The sequence below is a fragment of the Quercus robur genome, chromosome 11 (assembly GCF_932294415.1).
Source record: "Quercus robur chromosome 11, dhQueRobu3.1, whole genome shotgun sequence".
In the NCBI taxonomy this organism is placed as follows: Eukaryota; Viridiplantae; Streptophyta; class Magnoliopsida; order Fagales; family Fagaceae; genus Quercus; species Quercus robur.
This window is the reverse complement of record NC_065544.1, coordinates 51,316,747-51,337,601: the sequence shown is the minus strand read 5'-3', so window position 1 is coordinate 51,337,601 and position 20,855 is coordinate 51,316,747.

Below are 20,855 nucleotides of genomic sequence, written 5' to 3'. Positions count from 1 at the left end.
TTCAAAAACCTTGCGAGTATTGCCAAATTATTAACAAGTACAAAAATTCTTTTTTCTCACTTATAGTAGCAAAACTAGTTACAAAATAATCACTACTTCTGTCAAAATTTTGAACCTTTATTACCCAAGTAAAAGTATAAGTACGAGTGTAAAATCCCAAAAAAATTATATAAAAAAAGAGTAAGATTTAGGTACAATATTTAGATGTTGTTCTTTAGATTCCCTTTTTAAGATTCAGCCATATGGCTATTTAATTAAAAATACACTTCCATCCAATGAGAAAAAATTCACATGGCAGAATTTTAAAAGGGAAGCTTAAAGAACAACACCTAAATATTATATCTAAGTCTTTTCTTAAAAAAAAAAAAAAAAAAAAAAAAAAAAAAAACCACTTATTTAAAATCCACACCCTAAACCATCATTTAACTTTGTCACTCCCAAAAAAAAAAAAAAAAAAAAAAAAAATTTGTCACTCAAAGTGGGTTTAAGTTAGCTCAATTGGTAAAGTTTTTTTATAGTTGAATAAAAGATTTGGGGTTCAATCCTTACTTGCACCAAAAATCGATTGGTGTCTTGATCTGATGATAAAATAGCTATCATCAGGAGCAAACATCATAGGTTGAAGCTTTCTAAAAAATACTTTGTCGCTCAAAAATATCTGTAGCCCAATCTGAAGGCCCAACCCGTTCTCTGAATTCCTACCATCCAAAAATAGTAAAATACTACACATTATAAATAAATAAATAAAAGAACTCTCCGATTCTCTCAGCCAGTGTCTAACTCAGACTCTCATTATATTGGCAAACAATTTTCATCTTTCAATCCTGATTATTAGTAATTTAGTATGGTTGCACTTTCCTCAACTCGTGATCAAAACACTGGAATGGTTTTGTGCCTTTTTATAGTACTGATCTTTGCTTAAGCATTAATGACTGCTCTTTTTCTTTGTCCATCTTTCACCTGATAATAATTTATAAACATTTTTTACATGTTTAATTGCAGCTCCTTAACACCAGCTGTGACTTGCATTAAGTTAACCTTTTCTCATTTGATGAAAAAGTAAAATCTTTCTCTTCATCTGGAGAGCACAACTGCGAAACCTTATCACCACAGCTAGGTGGTGCAATCTTTTCCATCAACGAATCTACCTCTTTATTTTCAATTGCAACCAATCTATCAAAACCTCAACAACGCTGGGTAATTAATTTTACCTTTCCTTTTCAATATACCCTTCCTTTACAATTTCCCCTGTTTTTGTTTGTTCGACCTAGGGTTTACAAAACTTAAGATTCTTTGAAATTTTATTCCTTCAAATCAATTTCCTAGGATCGATGTACCTCAACTGACTGTTCAAGCTCGGTTTACATATCGTTCCCTTTTTCAATCTACCTGGCAGTTTCTTATTCCCCTGTTCTTTTAAAAAAATAAAAATAAAGAAACCCATTTTCAAACTCAGTTCAATTCTTTGCTCTATAGATTGTATGTTTTCAAAATCCACTTCTCTTGTATGTTGATCATTCCCTTTCGCTTATAATTAATTTCTATTGCACTATAACCTCCGATGACATCACTTATTTCCATTATCAAGCTTTAAACCAATCCCCTTCTTTGGCCTCCACTCTCGTACCTCGTTTTGCATTTTGTTTGATTCGCAGAAGCCTCTATTCCCCTTACCCCAAATCTGTATACCTTGAAACTATTACCTGCTTTTCCTTTAGACTTCCCACGCAAGTTTTTCGTAGGGATTTGCACCACGCAAATCACTAAGTATAACCGGCAAATTTCTTTATCTGTCCTCACCGTTCACAACCACCAATTAGAGTTAAAATGCAACCATCCCACTTACCAATTTATAAAGAGATAGGAAGAGATGAGTCCTCTCAATATCATATACCTCCAATTCACAATCAAAATCCACATCCATTTCCAGCTATACAACAACACGGAAAAACTTCCAAACCCAGTATCAAACCCTTCCCTTTTTAACACTATGGAACCTAGCCAAAATAATAGAGAAATTGGATGGAGTGATAGTAGTGATTCGGAGGCCTGGATAGATGATGAGGAAATGGGAGTTCATAATGTTCATGAAAACAATTCCATCCGTAGGAGGGGTCCAGTTATCCAATTGGATAGAGAATCCTTGGAGCATAACAGAGTGTTTTGGAGACAATGCATTGTGGGTTACCTACTTGACAGAAGGTGTTTCTCTGTACGAAGAATGCAGTCTATACTAGCCAGTGGCAGAGCCAGGAATGTAGTTTAGGGGGGGCAAGATTAAAAGATAAGATTGAAAGTAAAAAACTAATCTAAAAAAAATTTAAACATGAATATTTAAAGTACGCAATATATCTGTGAATATTTAAACGTGACTCAATGACTTGAATGCTTTTAAAAACTTAGATTGAATGCTTTTAAAAATGCAATAGAAACTCTAATAGCTTGTTTGGATGGAGGGGGAGTATAGGGAAGTAAAGTAAAGAGAGATAGAGTAAGTTAAATTACCTTATTTGGATTTTTTTAAGAGGGGGAGAGATTTGGAAGGGTTCTAATTACTTCTAACCCCTCATTTTTAATTCTCCAAAATTGGAGAGATTTTGAGGAAGAGCAGAACTTAGAAGTACTGAACCAAATGAATTATCAAATTTACCCTTACTATATTAACAAAATAACGAACTATGAAAAAGTTAATTATCCCCTCTTACTTAATTTTAAAAGAATACCAAGAGTCTTTTTTTTTTTAAGGGGAGGCGTGCTTTATACAATATTATATAAATATATATATATATATATGTATTTTTTTTTTTTCACAGAGTTCTATTAGTATTAGGCTACCGTGATTCCTATTCCGTATAGGCATATAGCATTAGTAGTAGTAGTAGTAGTAGTAGTAGTAGTAGTAGTAGTATATATATATATATATATATATATATATATTTTAATCATTACTAGGTGGGATTAATAGTTTTATATTAAAGTTACAGTAATTTTAGAGTTACTGTTGAGTTCTGAACCATGTAGCTAGCTGTAGGTTGTTCCCAATAAATAGAAAAGTTTTTTTTGTCTTTTGTGTAAGGGGGGCAAATAACACATTTCAGTTCAATGCATTATTATTAACGCATATCAGTAAAAAAAATTGAAAGTTCAGGGGGGGCACCTGCCCCCTCTCGCCCCCCCTTCCCTCCGCCCTTGATACTAGCATCTGCTTGGAGACTCAGAGGAGGAATCTGAATAGTGGGCAGGCAAGGTAATTTTTATATAATACATTATGAATATCCATCTGATCAAGAGTATATTCTTCAAGAGGGACCCTGGTCTGTTGATGGAGCTCTACTAGTTGTAGAGCGATGGACACCTAACCTCACACTTAGCCAAACAGATCTAACCTCTGCCACTCTGTGGGTACAGATACACAACCTTCCACTAGAATATCATGATACTGAACTTGCTCATTTTATTGGAAACTTGTTAGGAGAATTTGTGTCTATTGATTGGTAGCCAACCTTTCCACAAAACATTCGATTTCTGAGAATCCGGGTTAAGCTTAACCCATGGCTTCCACTGATAGCTGGCTTCATTCTAAAAAGGGATGATGGGCAATATACTTGGGTGGAATGTAGATATGAAAGGGTCTTCAAGATTTGCAAAAGATGTGGAATCATTGGTCATGCTCGTTCACAATGCCATATGGATATGTTAGATATTGAAGAACTTCTAAGAGATCAAGCCTATCGCATCCAAGTTCAGTACCCTGTGGAATTTGCTCTTGATCTTATGGAAGTAATGTACACTGATGATATCAGAGCTTTTCGAAGACATCCAAGCTGTAGGACCACAAGGGTCAGGTATGATGCTGATTCTAATCCTAGTCCTACTGAACCCAACCAACCCAACACAGAACCAATCCATTCACACTCAAACCAAACTCAATCACAACCAGTACACCAAACTCACCAACCCCCAAACCAGAATTCCAATACACTATCTCATCCTCCAACGGTACATCATTATTCTCATCTTTCCAGATTTGATAGATTTGTTGTCACCAATTTAGATGATTTAGAAGTACATCAACAAGAAGCTAGCAACATCAATCCTAATAGTCCAACAAATGATAGCTTGTGGAGAAATAATCTATTTATGGACACAGACAATGACCTTGACCCACCAAACACCCTAATCACTCCTTCCCATATCTACCCCACATTTGACCAAAACATAATGCAGTCTGAATGTTGGATACCACCAGAAGGCTCTACTCTAAGATTTGTTGATGTAGATGAAGGCTATAGAGGATGGACTAATGCAGATATTATTAGTATGGATTGGGAACCAGATGCACAAAGCCACGTGGACTGTGATGATCATCCAAACTTCAGTATAGAGCTATTTCTAGTGGACAACCCAGAGGCATATGAGGATTCAAGTGAGCCAAGGTGGCATGGACATTCCCATTTTCTTGTGGGAGAGAGCAGCGAAACAGCAAATGATCCGAATGAAATCCAAATCACAACTGGCATTCTTACTACGCTGGAACAAGCTGGTCCACAGGAGAATAATTGGAATCAAGAGATTCCCCACTGGCAGATTACACACACCAGAGTACAGCATTTTGAATCAGAAGTTAGCAAGAGCACTGACAACCCAGTTTTAATGGGAATAGAGCTGATGGTATATCTATCTAAGTCACAATCCCCTGGCTATATTCTCAATTTGGTTCAACTATTTTCTCAGAACACTATGCAATCAATGGGCCTTTTCTTTCAACAACTGGTCCCTCAATGGCTGTACGACATCCATGCTATTCGACAGAACCAAGGATCAAATCCTATCACAAACCCACTACATGAAAATCAAGCAAGCTTTGCCATTGAGGACATTACTCCTGGTAGGACCACATTAATGGACGGATTGGTTCCTTTAGCTATACCAACTGATATTGAATCCAGACCTGCCTCACCTAAGAGACAGCGTGATGAGGATGATGGAGAAACAAGTAGAGTTAATAGGAGAAGATTGAATCAAGAGCAGGGGAACTTATCCAACAGGAATCAGAACTTCACTGAAGAAGCTGATCCAATAATTACTTCACTGCATAACATTGAGTCTGAGAATAATGAGTTCATTCTTAGACTTAGGATCACAGGTCAATCTGATCAGTTTCAAGAGACTGAAGTTATATGGAGCAGACAGAATGCAGAAACTGAACATCAGTAGAACATAGTTGCTAATCTAATCCAACTTTTGGCACACATAAGGCTTTCGGAGGCAACCCAACAAAGGCCTCCGCAGCAGCCATGAAGACACTAGTATGGAACTGCAGGGGTCTCGACAATACCTCTGCAGTTCAGCTCATCTCAAAAATTGCTGAAACTACTAACCCTTTCATCCTATTTCTAATGGAGACAAAGCAGAAGAAAGGAAGGGGAAAGTATTGGACCCATAGGTGGAATTTTGAAAACTTTTGTGAAGTTGAAAGAGTAGGATTATCTGGGGGGCTTTTGTTGTGTTGGAAAAATATCAGTTTGAATGTACTAGAAGCTACAAAAAATTTCATCCACACTAGAATGAAACATCCTACTTTTGGTTTGTGTTATTTTACTTTTGTATATGGCCATCCAAAAACCAGCAAAAGAAAGGAAGTGTGGGACCAACTTGCATCTTTCCAAGAACACATAAATGGTCCTTGGATATGGATTGGTGATTTTAACCAAGTGTTATCCAATGCAAAAAAACAATCCTCAACCTCTCAAAATTGTCCAAGAGCTTCATATTTACATAATTGTCTACGAGACACAGAAATGATACCATTACAATCTACGGGAGTCAAATACACATGGAAAAATAAAAGAGGTGGGGATGCGCTAGTCCTTGAAAAATTAGACAGAGCATTTATTAACAATGTATGGCTGCATACTTTTGAACATTGTACTCTTGAAGCCTGGCCTATCACGGTATCTGATCATGCACCACTAGTCTTAGACATCAACAACATCCCCATATACAGAAGAAGGCCATTTAAATTTGAAGCTATGTGGCTACTACACCCACATTGTAAACAAGTAATCCAGCAGGAATGGCAGAAAAAGATCTCGGGTTCCCCTGCTTATATCCTTAAATCCAAACTTTACAATGTCAAGCAGGCTTGCATCAGTTGGAATAGAAATGAATTTGGGAATTTGCACCAGAAACTTTCCAAAATAAAAGAGGAGCTTACGTATATCCAAAATAACAGTGATATTCCAGAAATTGCCCAACTAGAACAACAAAAACAAAAAGAACTCCAACAACTTCTGAATATGGAGGAAGTATTTTGGGCACAAAAAGCAAGGAAGGAGTGGACAAAAAAGGGTGATAGAAATACTAGATATTTCCATGCTATTGTTCGCAAAAGAAGAGCAGCTAATCGCATCACAAGACTTAAGAACCACTCAGATCAATGGATAGATGAGGATCAAAATTTAAGGGATCATATACAACAACATTTTGAAAGTACCTTCCATTCAGAATCAAGGGTAAATACTGCAACTATTATGGAGGCTTTGAATGAGTACACGCTACCAGGACTCTCGCACCTACATCGGCAAATCCTGGATAGAGAATTTAACATAGAAGAGATTAAAAAGGCTGCTTTCCAATTGGGTTCATGGAAAGCCCCAGGCCCTGATGGCATTCCAGCAATGCTTTTCCAAAAATGTTGGGACACAATGGGACAAACAGTGATACAAGCTACATTAAGTTTTCTCAGAACAGGCTACATACTCAAGGAACTAAACAACACGTTTATCACTTTGGTTCCTAAAAGTCTCAACCCAGAGAAAATTAGTGAGTACAGACCTATCAGCTTATGTAATGTGGCCTACAAAATTGCTGCCAAAGTTTTAGCAAATAGACTGAAACTAGTTATTGACGAGCTTATCACTCCTCACCAAAATGCATTTATCAAGGGTAGATTGATCACTGATAATATCATCTTGACTCATGAATTACTCCACACAATTAAGAGGAAAAAAAAGGGAAGGGTTCGTTTCGCTGCACTAAAGTTGGATTTGAGCAAAGTCTATGATAGACTAAATTGGAATTTTCTTAAAGCCACACTCTAGAAGTTGGGTTTTAGCCAGCAATGGATTCAATTGGTAATGCAATGTGTCACCACAGTAACATACAGCGTTCTAGTCAATGGATCTCCCACAGAAAAATTCAAACCCAACTGTGGTATAAGGCAAGGTGACCCACTATCACCATACCTATTCATTATTTGCACAAATATTCTGTCATGTATGTTGCAGAAATTAGAAGATACAGGTATGCTAAAGGGAGTGGCAATAAACAAGGGAGGGCTTCCTATCTCACATCTCATGTTTGCGGATGACATTATCATCTTTTTCAAAGTTGCCATACAGAATACAGACAAGCTCAGCCAAACCATACAAAGCTTTTGTGAAATGTCAGGCCAAAAGATAAATGGCACCAAATCAGTCATGGTGGTCAGTCCTAACTGTGATGACGTTATAAAAGAAGACTTAGTTAGAAAGTTCAAAGTAAATATTGCAGAGAAGATTGGAAAATATCTAGGGATCCCAGTAGACCCGGGAACAACTAAAAGAGAAGTTGGCAACCAAATCATTGATCGGCTACAAAGTAGACTCCAAACTTGGAAAGGTAAGCTCTTATCACCTACAGGGAAGCTAACTCTTATTAAATCAGTTATGCAAGCCATGCCAATCTATTCTATGTCGATCCATAAATTATCAAAAGATACCTGCAATAGAATTGACAGAATCATTAGAGATTTTTGGTGGGGAAACAATGCAGAAGTGAGGAAGTTACATACCATAGCTTGGGATACAATCTGCCAACCTAAGGAATTAGGAGGTGTCGGTATTAGGAAGACAGAACAATTTAATCAAGTACTCTTAGCTAAGCAATACTGGAGAATAACCCAGAATCCACAATCACTACTAGCTACTACTCTTAAAGGGAAGTACTTTCCAATAGCTCAAAACCTCTGGGATATGGAACGATGTCCAACCACTGCATCCCAAATATGGAAAGGAATATGGAGGAAAAAAGAAACACTACTGATAGGAGCAAAATGGCAAGTAGGTATGGGAGATGGCATCAAATTAAGGGATCCACTATGGTATAGACCTCGGAATGAAACATCATTGGTGGAATATGGACTGGACCGAGGCACAGTTAGAGATCTTATGGATACTGAAACAGGCACTTAGAGGGCTGAAATCATTGCAAATATATATGAAACGAGAGTTGCACGAGAGATTTTAAACACTCCACACTCAAAGTTTGGAGCGCCGGATAAAATTTTATGGTTGCAATCACAGAAGGGGACCTATAAAGTAAATGAAGGATATAAACTGATTACTATGGGGCAAGATGGGACAATTAATTATGGAATGAATAGACATGGCTGGAAACACCTTTGGAAACTAAAAATACCATATAAAATATGTCTGTTCTTATGGAAATTATTACATAATGGGTTACCCACTAGATTGGAGCTAAACAGAAGACAAATTATTGTTAGCACCAATTGTGTAATGTGTGAACAAGAAGAAGAAACATTGGACCATCTTTTCCTCAAATGTCCTTTCGCTAGAGCTTTATAGTTTGGCTCGCCACAGAACATTCGTTCTGATGCTATCCCCTCTATCCGGCAATGGTTGATAAGCATTCTTGAAAAATATAAGGCAGGTAATGGACAGGAAGATAATGTTCTTACAGATATTAGTGCTACTCTTTGGGTGATTTGGACTTATCGAAATAAGGTTCTATTTGAGAATAAAGCTGTTGACATCCAACAAGCCATTTCAAGCAACAGTTACTTCATGACAGAATGGAAAATAGAATTAGATGAATACCTCCAAATTGGTTCAACAACTACTGAAACTGCTGGAAACCAGTCTACATGCAGAACTCAGAATTGGCAAGCAATAATTATAGTAGATATAAAAAAGCGTTCGCGCGAAGCTATTTGGAATGGAGGTGCCTTTGTGATAAAAAATCGTTTAGGCCAGTCCGTTCGTAAAGGTTGTTATTCCTGGCATTCCAACAATGATGAAACCAACTTACTATCCACAATTAGAGAAGCTTTGTATGAGGCGTGGAAACAAGGTTTCAGGGAGGTAATCCTTTTTCTACAATCAAATCACAGAGTAAAGCTAATTCAAACACATTGCTTGACTAGCTTGGAGAATGTCCCTATCATGGAAGATATTGCAACATTACAAAAGATGTTTAAACATATTCACGTCCAAGTTGCTCCTCAACTGGTGATCCAACAAGTTCAGGGATTGGCAGACATGGCGGCAGTATGCTTTACAAGGCTTACCTGGATATGATTTGTTTGGTGGTAACAAAAAAAAAAAAAAGCTGTGACTTGCATTATTTGACTTAATATTTAAGCAATCTTGAATTCCTGATAGCATTGCCTTTCCTTTTAAACTATATTGTGCCATATCCTCAATGTGTACAAGGATGCAGTATCCTATTGGGACCTAGAACATAAATTTAATTTAGTGGTGCAACACATTATTACTTGAAAGATCATTAACTATTGAGATTAATATAAATATTAATAAGATTACAATCCATTATTATATCTGAAACAGTATTTTTGCTGTCTTGTCTACCACATTGATCAAATTTCAGGAACTTCCAACTTGTTTGGTCTTCTACTCTTTCTTATGACATTTTGGACTTCTTTATTATTATACAAATAATTTTCAGGATCACAAAGGATGCCTAAAAATAACAGTTCCCTTTAAATAAATCTCTATATGTATTGGTCAGTTATATGCTGATTAATTCTGCATCTGCGGGGATCACATTTTGTGCATAGTCTATCAGTTAACAGCTTATCAACTAACTAGGTACTTATTAAGTAGTAAATCATGCACTTGTTCATTCTCCTTTGCAAAACGGTTTTAGGCTTGGGCCAAATTTCATCATCCCTTTCCAAAGCAGAGTAGGTAGTGGAATATAGACAAAATTCCTAGATTTGTGAGATACAAAAATAGAGAAAAATATAGGCCAAAGAAAAATAGTCACACACATGACAGTTTTCTCTTCAAAAAACAACATAAAACCCTAATCTCTAAAACAACAGTTTTTATATCCTACGCATAGAATTCACAGTGGGCTACAAAATGGGCCCAAGTCTCCGCTCCATAGACTATGCCTTAGAAAATCTCTCATTAAAAACCATAACAATATCATTTTGGGTCGGGTCATAATCTAGATCAAACACAACTAAGCTTCACAAAGTCCAACAGAAACTAGATGAGTTTTGGAGTGAAATGGCAAGAGCAGCTTATAAGCCACTTCTTCGAGTTGCTAGTGATTTTTGCTTATAGGGCACTAATCTAAGGAACACCCAATCAACAGCAACACACTCTCTATGCTGCTATAATATTATGCTTGAGAATAGCCTCCCTAGTTCTCAAGTGAACATCTACAACCTCAAGCTTTGAAGTTTGAATTGAAAGGAACATATTGTATCAACTTAGGTGGAGGCAGTGGCGACGCTATGTTTGGTTCAGGGTGTTCCCAGGAACACCCTGACCTCTGAAGAAAAAAAATTATATATAATAATTAAAAAAAATTTTATTTATCTATCCTTAAAAAAAAAAAAAAATTGAGGAACATCCTCAAACTTTTTTTATACCAAACAAATTTTGAACTAAAATCTTAAAAAAAAAAAAAAATGTAACAGAGAATATGAAAAAAAAAAAATTGTAACAGAGAATATGTGAGAAAATGATTATGAAATAAGAAATATCTCTTAATTTGGGCGAGGTGCCGAACTAGGCTTTGGAGGAAACAGAGAAAGAGAGGAAACTGCAGCTCTGCCGCTGCTTCTTCTTCAGAGTGAGAGAGAGATTTGAGCAATTTGTTTAGACTTTTTAGATAAGGAGAGGAGAGGACAATCCTTTTAAAAAGTTTGGTATAAATGTGGATGGATATCCTTTGGCCATGTTGATGCTTAGGTGGGGAGGCAGACCACTTTACTCTTTTCTTTTCTTTTTCTATTTTTTTTTTTATGAGAAATACGTTGGTGATATGGTTTACGTGGGTTTGAGGGGTCAATCAAAGGCAAAGAATCTGAATTATTTGCACTTCATACACCGGTAAGGTTATTGCAATATTCAAGACAAGCATAATATATTTTTATAATAAATACAATTTTTTTTGAAGAAATATTTAGATGTGAAATTATATTAACATAGATAAATATTTTTAAATTAAATAATGGTTTTGTTAAAAATACTGAAAATTATATACGATTATAAAACTTTAAAACCATAACCTTTTTTTTTTGGGTAGTTTGTTTAGGTTAACTTCTTTTTCTTCTTCTAAAAAAATGATGATTTATTTTTCTTTTAATTTGAGTTAAATTTAACATGAAAATACTTCTAAAATTTTATATCTTTTTTTAGTAAATATCAGTAGCTATATTCTTATTTATTTAATTTTATTATTTTTTATTTATTAATTAAATTATTTATGATATCACTGATTTGACCACCGGTTGGACTTTGGTCTGACCAGAAAACCAATAACCAATCCCTTTTCCGATTCTTTTACCGTATCAGTTTTTAAAACCATGGTGGGGTGGATGGGGGCATAGGGCCGGGGTGAGATATTTGAATTGGGGGAAATAAATCCACATTGGGTGTGTGCTAGTGCAACTAATAAACAATAATTTAATTAACCAATAATTAATTGGGGGAAGCAACTAATAAATAATAAATAATAATTTAATTAACCGATACATTATAAAAGACAAACAAATTAAATTATGTTATGCTAAACAACAATTAATAATTTTATAATTAATGAAACAACAATATAACAAATTATAGTTTATAAAAGACAAATAAATTAATGAAACAACTAAACAACAATAATTAATAATTTTATTAATATTTCAAATGAACTTATAGTTTATTGTTTATTTTTTTGCTAGAATTATGGACAAATATTTGATAAGAAAACCACGTACCCAAGGAACACCTTGAGAAAAATTCCTGAAATCATCACTGGGTGGAGGATATCCATTTTAAGCTTCAAAGGGACTGGTCTTAGTTGAAGCGTAGAAGTTGGTGTTGTACCAAAACTCTGTAAAAGGCAGCCATGTTTATTGTTCACAATTGCTTGTAGGGGCAGAGTTAGGAATTTTGGTTTGAGGGGGTCAAGTTACATATTCATAAATATATACACTTACACAACTACATATATTGATACATACATACATTTTACATAGACTTTAATGCATATACACAAATTGTCTACTTTGCCACCAATATGTACAAAACGTTCTACTATTATTTAATTATAATTTTTTAAATCTTTTATTTTTGGAGTGTTATCCTTCCCCCCCCCCCCCCCCCCCTAAATATCCTCTCTTTTTTTTTCATTAGCATTTTTAGTCTAAATCAAGCACAAGCAAACAATTGGAAACTTAACAACAATAGCAATAACAACAAAAGACTTGGTCCCAAATTGAAAAGGAAATAAAAATTATATATTTATTGTCACTTATATATCCCAACCATAGTTTTTTTTTTTTTTTTTTCATTTAACAGTCTGTGACTAAATCAAGTATTGACAAACAATTTGAAAATTAACAATAATGAAAGACTTAGTCCCAAATAAAATAAAAGGAAATAACTCTATTAGGGAATTTATTTTATTAAAAACTTACTATTTGAACTCAACAACTAAAACTTACCAATTAAGGGAGGAAAAAACCAAAAAGTTCTTCTTCTTTTTTTTTGGTTGCAAGGCAGATAGTTTGTTATTCATAACGTTTATTTTTTAGAACCCAATGTTTAATTAGTTATTCAATACTTTTTTGCAGGGCCAGCTTTTTTTTTTTTTTTTTTTTGGATCAACAAAATCAACAAAAGACATGAAGGGGATGCCATGCACCGAGAGCCTGCATCCAATCGAACAAAGTCTGCAAAATTTGCTCCTTGATTACAGAGGCAGAAATTTCTACTCAATCAAAAATCTGTCTATTCCTCTCATACCATAGATTACAACAGATGCACAGAGGCATAGCTCGCCACACCTTGGCGCCTCTATGATGCTTAAACTGACCCTTTTGGTTTAACAATCTGCCATTCAAAGGATCTGCAAGGCCTTGTTGACTATTATCTAGTGGATTAGCAGCCTCCAAGCACAAGGGTCATGAGTACCTATTCTTGAGGCAACAGATATCCTTATTATTTTGTATATCATGTTTATCATGTGTCTTATTATTTTGTTTTTTAAACTTGAATTCCTCTATAAATAAAAGAAAAGAAAATTTTATATCAAGTTATGGTTGGTAGAACATAGAAAATAACACTTACATTAGAAGAGATCATTTTTATGCCGTTACTTTAATTTGTTTAGATCCTGTCACAAGGGTGCATTTATATAAATTATTGGAAAACTGTGTTTTGAATTTGAATTAGACATTAGTAAAAAAAATATAAAGAGTTGTAGTTAATTACAAAACAAAATTCTGAATTTTAAAAACACTATTTAAAATTTTAATCTCCTAAAACACCTTATCAAACAAACCCTTAATCCAATGGCAGCTCTAGAAATTTTTTTTAGGGTAGTCACTTAAAACCTTAAATTATACAAAATTTAATAAAAAGGCAATTTGAATATATCAACGTCACCAAAAAAAAGAAAAAAGAAAAAAAAAAGAAGGCAAATACATGAAATATTACAATTTTTTGTACTAACAAAGGGAGTAAGAAAAAAAAAAGACTAATAAAATATAAAGTGCAAATTGAAAATACTTATATGAGAATAAAAAAGTGACCACAATAGTTTCATAACAAATCTTATGCAACAAGTTGTTAGCCTGTTATTAGTAGGTAAAACATGTCAATTTTGAATTCAAATTAGAATTAGTAACAACTTACCACATAAGATTTATTGTAAAATTATTATGACTAGCATTACTCTTATATTTATTGAACTTAAATTCTTTTGATTCTCAAGTAAATGTGTTCAACATTTTTATTAGGGTGGTCAAAATAGGTTATTTTAGTATATAAAATATTTTTAAAATATATACACACACACTTTTTTTCAAGTCAAGGTGGTCACAAAACATATTAGTTTAAAATTATTATTTATATAAATTATTATTTCGCATGCATAATTTTTTTTTGGACAAGTGAAGGCGGTACCACCCTCACATACAAGTAGAGCCGCCAGTACCTTAACCCAATCCAAACCACAACGATTGAATTTGAGACTTCGAATCTCGGTCTTCAACGACACCTCATTATCTTCCAAATCCATGGTTTTCAAATTTGGACTATTCATTGAACCATAAAAGAGAGAGATTCAAGATTTTTGAGGTCAAATCGAAGCTCAACCAAAGTTGAACCGTGAAGACGTAATAATTATTTTAATAATTAATAATATAAAATAAATTAATTAAATGTACAAAACTTAGCAATATTGATTAAAATAATATAATGTTTAAAAAATTTAATATATATATATATATCTTGATTAAATAATAAAAAGTAAAGACTAAGTAGAATATCTCTTATTAATTTTTAACAAATTTGTATAAGACTAGTGTGGGTTGTGTGTGCAAGGCACATACTAGCCCTTTAGTGGGAAAATTAATATAAATTTTTTTTGTTGAAGAAATATGAAGTCATGTACTTAAATTTAAAATAGCTATTTGAATATCTAAGTACTATGACAATTTCTTAGAACTTATTTACTAAATGTAATATTTACTCACCAAAAAATGTTACAAAGAATAATAATGAAAGTCATCATCTTTCAACAATATTTAAATTTTTGCAATGAATGATAATATATGCTACAATTTTTTTGAAGATCTTCATTAAATTAAATACTTGCAATCATCTACAATGAAGATTTTGTTATTCACATTTCATTCTTTCTTATCTTATTTTATGAGTCTAACTACGATGTTTACCATACTTATTTTTAATGAATACCCTTTTAAGCAAGAAAATAAATTAAAAAAAATAACAAAAGACATATGTCATCAAAGTTTCTATTAGATAAAATTATAAGTCTAGAAGATTTAAACCTGATAAATTAGTACTCTTTAGGTAACAAATAGAACATCATACTTCATCATTCTAACTTTCCAAGCATGACTACCAATCTATCACATAAAATTCAAAATACACAAAGAAATTTTTTGGGACATTAAAATCTGGGGTAATTGCACATAACCCACTTGTGGTTTGAGCAAAAATCACTTTGCCTACCCGCGGTTTAAAAAGTATCACTTAACCCATCTAAGGTATGTTCTGTTTATTTTCTGTAACTCACCTCTGTTAAAATCAGGAGTAAATAGATAGTTTTGCTCAAATTTTGTCTCTCTCCTCCCAAAACAAAAAATAGCACAAAAATGCAAGAAAAACAAGATCAAAAAAAAAAAACAAAAAAAAACAAGATCAAAAAGTAATATTAGTCTCTCTCTCAATTCACATAAATCTTCTACATGAAGAACAAACCAAAAAAAAAAAATCTCAGATCAACTTACACAAATAACCAAACAATACAATATTGCTCTTCAAATATATTATATATACACGATTTTCTCATCTCATTTGTGGGTTTAGTGTAGCTTACATCGCTGAAGGAGATCCTGTACGGAAAATGATGTTGATGAAAGTTGTAACAAGCCTAGATCGTTGTAAGTTCATCCAGCTGCGATTCTACTCCCCAAGATCAAGCCTAGATCCTGTAGATTCGAGTTCAGAAAAAGGATTCAAAACCAGATCTGGGTCAGGGAAAACAACACTGCTTTCTGGATCAAGCGCAGGAAGTGAGCAAAAAGAAGCTCTATTGGAGAAGACAATTCATAGTTGTTTTACTTTATGGAAAACTCAAGGCTTTGTCTCTATGGGCAAAAAGAAAAACCACCCCATTAAAACACAGTGGAGAAAAAGGTTATGATACAAGAAATTTTGGAGTTTTCCCTATAGAAAAAGGAAAAGAAAGTTTGGATTTTTGGGATTTTAATTTCCCACGTAATAGGAAAAGCCCAAGAATTTATGCTAGCCATACAGTTGTGAAGTTGGAGACCACACCTAGCCACTTCAATATAGAAAGAAATATCAAAACCCTCGTCCAGATCCGGTATTGGGGAGTAGAATCGCAGCTGTATGAACTTGGATCTAAACCCTCTCTTTTGATCTTGTTTCTCTTGCATTTTTGTGCTATTTTTTTGTTTTGGAAGGAGAGAGACATAAAATTTGAGTAAAAATACCTATTTACCCTTGATTTTAACAGAGGTGGGTTACAGAAAACAAACGAAACATACCTCAGGTGGATTGAGTGATACTTTTCAAAGCACGAGTAGGCAAAGTGATTTTCACCCAAACCACGAGTGGGTTATGTGTAATTACCCCTTAAAATTTAGTAGGAGTATATTAGACATTGCATAATGGAATATTTTAGAAATTATAAGATTTCGTTAGGGTTTAAGAAAGAGAGAACAATAAGTGTATATGCTCATTTACAAAATATAGATGATGAAATTATTCAACTTTAGTTTAAAGGGAAATGCAACCACCCCGAACATAAAGGAGGAAAGTGTTACTTCGCCAATTTGTGTGTGTGTTGTGTGTGTAAAACAATGTGTGTGTGTGTGTGTGTGTTTTTTTATTTTTATTTTAAAAAAAACTTGAAATAATGTGTTTAAAAAAAATCAACCTAAAAAAATTATGCATTAAACAATGAATTTTAGTTCAACAAATTGAATAAATCAAAAAAGAAGTCTAGAAACACAACAAAAAATCACGATATTTTTACAATACCTTTATTTCTAGCTATGGTGGGTCCTAATTTGATATTTTATTATTTTATTTTAGAATAATGTAACGTCCACAATATTTTCATAATAAATCTTAGGTGGTAAATTGCTACTGGTTTTAATTTGGGCTAACCACTTTTAACAATGCATTTAAAAATAAAATAAAAGGCCAACTGAAGAAAATTGTGCCTAAAACAATGAATTTTGGCTGACTAAATTTGACTAAACAAAAAAAGAAGCCTAGGAACACAACAAAATGTCACATAAAAAAGAAGTTTAGGAATATAACAAAACGTTACAACATTTTCGTAATATTTTTTATTTCTAGCTGTGGTAGGTCCCAGTTTGATATTTTATTATTTAATTTTTATGTCCACAGCATTTTCACAACAAATTTTAGGTAAAAAATTATTTCTGGTTTTAAAATTATGCATTAAAAAAAAAAAAAAAAGACAATACAAGAAAATTGTGCGTAAAACGTACAGTGAATTTTGGCTCACCCAATTTGACTATATATACTAAAAAAGAAGTCTAAGAATACGACAAAATATTAAAACATTTTCACAATACTTTTATTTTTAGGATCCGAATAGATATATTTTTATTTTATTTGAGAGAAATGCTACATCTATAACATTTTTAGAAAAAATTATAAATGACAAGATGTTATTGGTTTTAAATTGAACCCACTACTAATATCACTTTTTTATCCTTCAAAAATACCTTGCCACATAAAATTTTTTACAAAATTATTGTGAAAATGTTGTAGACATAGTATTTCTTTTTATTTTATTTTATTTTATTTTGATCTATAAGGAACTGAAATCTTGCGATTGTGAAAATATTGTAAAAATTTGTTGCATCAGTGTAATTGTGTATGCACATATAATATTTAAAAGCACAAGCAAAACCAGAGTATTTTGGAAAAAAAAAAGGCCAATGAACAGTGCAAATTGTCAATAATTGTGTAAATATTGTAAGAATTTGTTAAGTCAGTGTAACTGTACATACACATATAAATATTTAAAAGAAAAGACAAAAACAGCATAACCAAAACCGGCGTACTACAGTTTGTGATAAAAAATAAAATAAAATAAAAAAGAGCCTAATAAACAATGTTGTGAAAGTGTTGCGAAAAATGTTATGGATGTAGCACTTCTTTTTTCATAATACCTTTAGTTTTAGTTGTAGATGATTCTAGTATGATATTTTATTTTAACCTATAAGGAATTAACATATCAACAATTGTAAAAATATTGTGACAATTTATTGTGTTAACTAACAGTTTTATATATAAAAAATAAAATAAAATAAAAGAGTGGGGAGGATGATATTACCCCAAAAAAAATGCACAGAGAAAAAAAAAAGAAAAGAAAAGAAAGCAGCGAAGAAAAAAAAAGGAGAAGAAAGCAGCAACAATGCAGAGGTTGACGAAACCAAAGCACTTTTGCTTTGGCATTGACACTTTTTATATATACTAGTAAGGGTTGCACTTGCAAGGCACGTGCCGCCCCTTGAGTGAAAAAATTTAGATAATTTTTTTTTCTTTTGAAGTAGTATCAAATCATGTATTTAAATTTAGAATAGTTATTTAACATCTGGCTATCTATTTAGTATGATAATTTCTTAGAACTAAAGGTAGTATCTACTCACAAATTTTTTTACTAAGAATGATAACAAATATCATCTTCTTCCAACAATAAACAACTAAGTTTTGATAAAATATTGTCACAATATTTAAATTTTCACAATAAATGATGACATATGCTACAATTGAAACTTTTCATCAAATTAAATACCTACAATTATTTGTAATGAATATTTTATTATTCATACTTCCTTCTTTATCATTTTATTTTATGAGCCTAACTACAATGCTTAGCTTACTTAATTTTTAGTGAACACCTTTTTAATAAAGAAAAGAAAAGAAAAAATAACAAAAGACATATGTCATTAAAGTTTCTATTAGATAAAATTATAAATCTAGAAGATTTAAACCTCTAATAAATTTGTGTTCTCTAGGTAATAGAATACCATAAATCACCATTTTTACTTTTTAAGTATGACTAACACATAAAGCTCAAAATACACACAGAAAATTTGTGGGACATTAAAATTTAGTGAGGCATTTTAGATATTGCACAATGAAATATTCTAGGAATCATAAGATTTAGTTAGGATTTAACTAAGAGAGTTATAGCATGGACTATATGCTTGTGTACAAAATATAAAGGAGAAATTATTCAACTTTAAAGTTGGGGGGACTAAACTACCCCAAACATAAAGGGGGAAAGTACTTTTTTCTATAAAAATTTCTTGTTGGTAAAATTATATGTTTTTACTTTAAACAATGAGTTAAAAACAAAAAAAAAAACAAAAAACAAAAAACAAAAAAAACTATTTGTAAAACTATGAATTTTGGCTTAACAAAAAAAGAAAAAAAAAGTTGGGAACACAATAAATGTCATGATATTTTCCTTTATTTTAGCTATGGGGGGCCCTGGTGTGATATTTCATAATTTTATATTAGAGTAATGTTACATCCATAACATTTTTACCAAAAATCCTAGATGGTAAATTGTTATTGATTTTTAATTGGGACAACCAGTTTAAACTTTGCATTAAAAAAAAACAAAACAAAACAAAAGAAGAAAATTGTACGTAAAACAGTGAATTTTTGCTTACCAAATTTAACTAAACCAAAAAAAAAGTTTAGGAATACAACAAAATGTCACAATATTTTCACGCCTTTGTTTTCAGTCGTGGTAAATTTTGGTTTGATATATTGGTATTTATTTTTTAGAAATGTTATCTCCATAATATTTTCATAACAAATTCTAGATGCCAAGTTGTTACTGATTTTAAAATGGACCCATCACTGATATCACTTTTTTATCCATCAATAGTAATTTACCACATATGGTTTATTATGAAATTAATGTGAAAATGTTGAAAACTTAGCAATTTTTTATTTGATCTATAAGAAACAGAGATCTCAACAATTGTGAAAATATTGTGATAACAACAAGTGTTACAACATTTTCACAAAACATTTATTTTCAATTGTGGTTGATCACAGTCTCATATTTTACTATTTTATTTTGGCCTATAAAAATTGACACTTCAATAATTGTGAATTGTGAAATTTGTTATGTTAATATAATAATTAATATATATGCCGGCTCATATAAATATTTTAAAAAAAAAAACACACAAACTGATGACTAAAAAAAACAAAAACAAAACAGAAAAGAAAAAAGAAAGGGCTAATGAAGTGATGAATAGTACAAATTGAATAAATCAAAAAGTACTGTAACTACTATAGTAGTCGTAAGGACCAGATTTGAATCTCTAACCCAAAAGGTGGATGGACTTAGGCCCAAAAAGCCCAAAACAATGAATTTGTAGAGGGTGAGTTGGAAAACTGGGCTTTAATGAATTAGACAACCACTGAAGCGAATTCAAATGACAAGAGAATGAAAATAGACAAGTTTATACTGAAGAAAATTGTCCTCGATACAGTTCGAGGAGATTAGTTATTATATATTTCTCTTAAGTTTGGTTACAAATGCAATTCTTGATTGCTACAGTCTTTTTCTCGTAATTTTCTCAATCCCTTTCTCTTGTTGCTTTCTTCTCCTTTTATACTCTCTTCCCCTTTCATCTTTACCCTCCACGTGCAGACCAGATGGTTGGTGTTTGATACTTGTCCCATCAACACTACCCTAAAGTTTTTACGTAGTAGCTATAAGGCTGAAAACCATTGTTCAGGTATCACCTTCACATTAATGCGACTAGAGAGTTAGTTATAGAGTATTTAATGCGGTGGTAGCAGCTTTCTCCTTAGATATTTTAGGACTCCCTCCTGTCCTATGTTTTTGCAATGTTTACCCGTACCAACAGAACTTCCTGGAACATTTCCCTGGACGGCAGACCACCTCTACGGATCTCGGCTTTGGTTAGCCGAGGAGGCATTCATCCTCGGCCCAACCTCCCAGGCCATTACGACCAA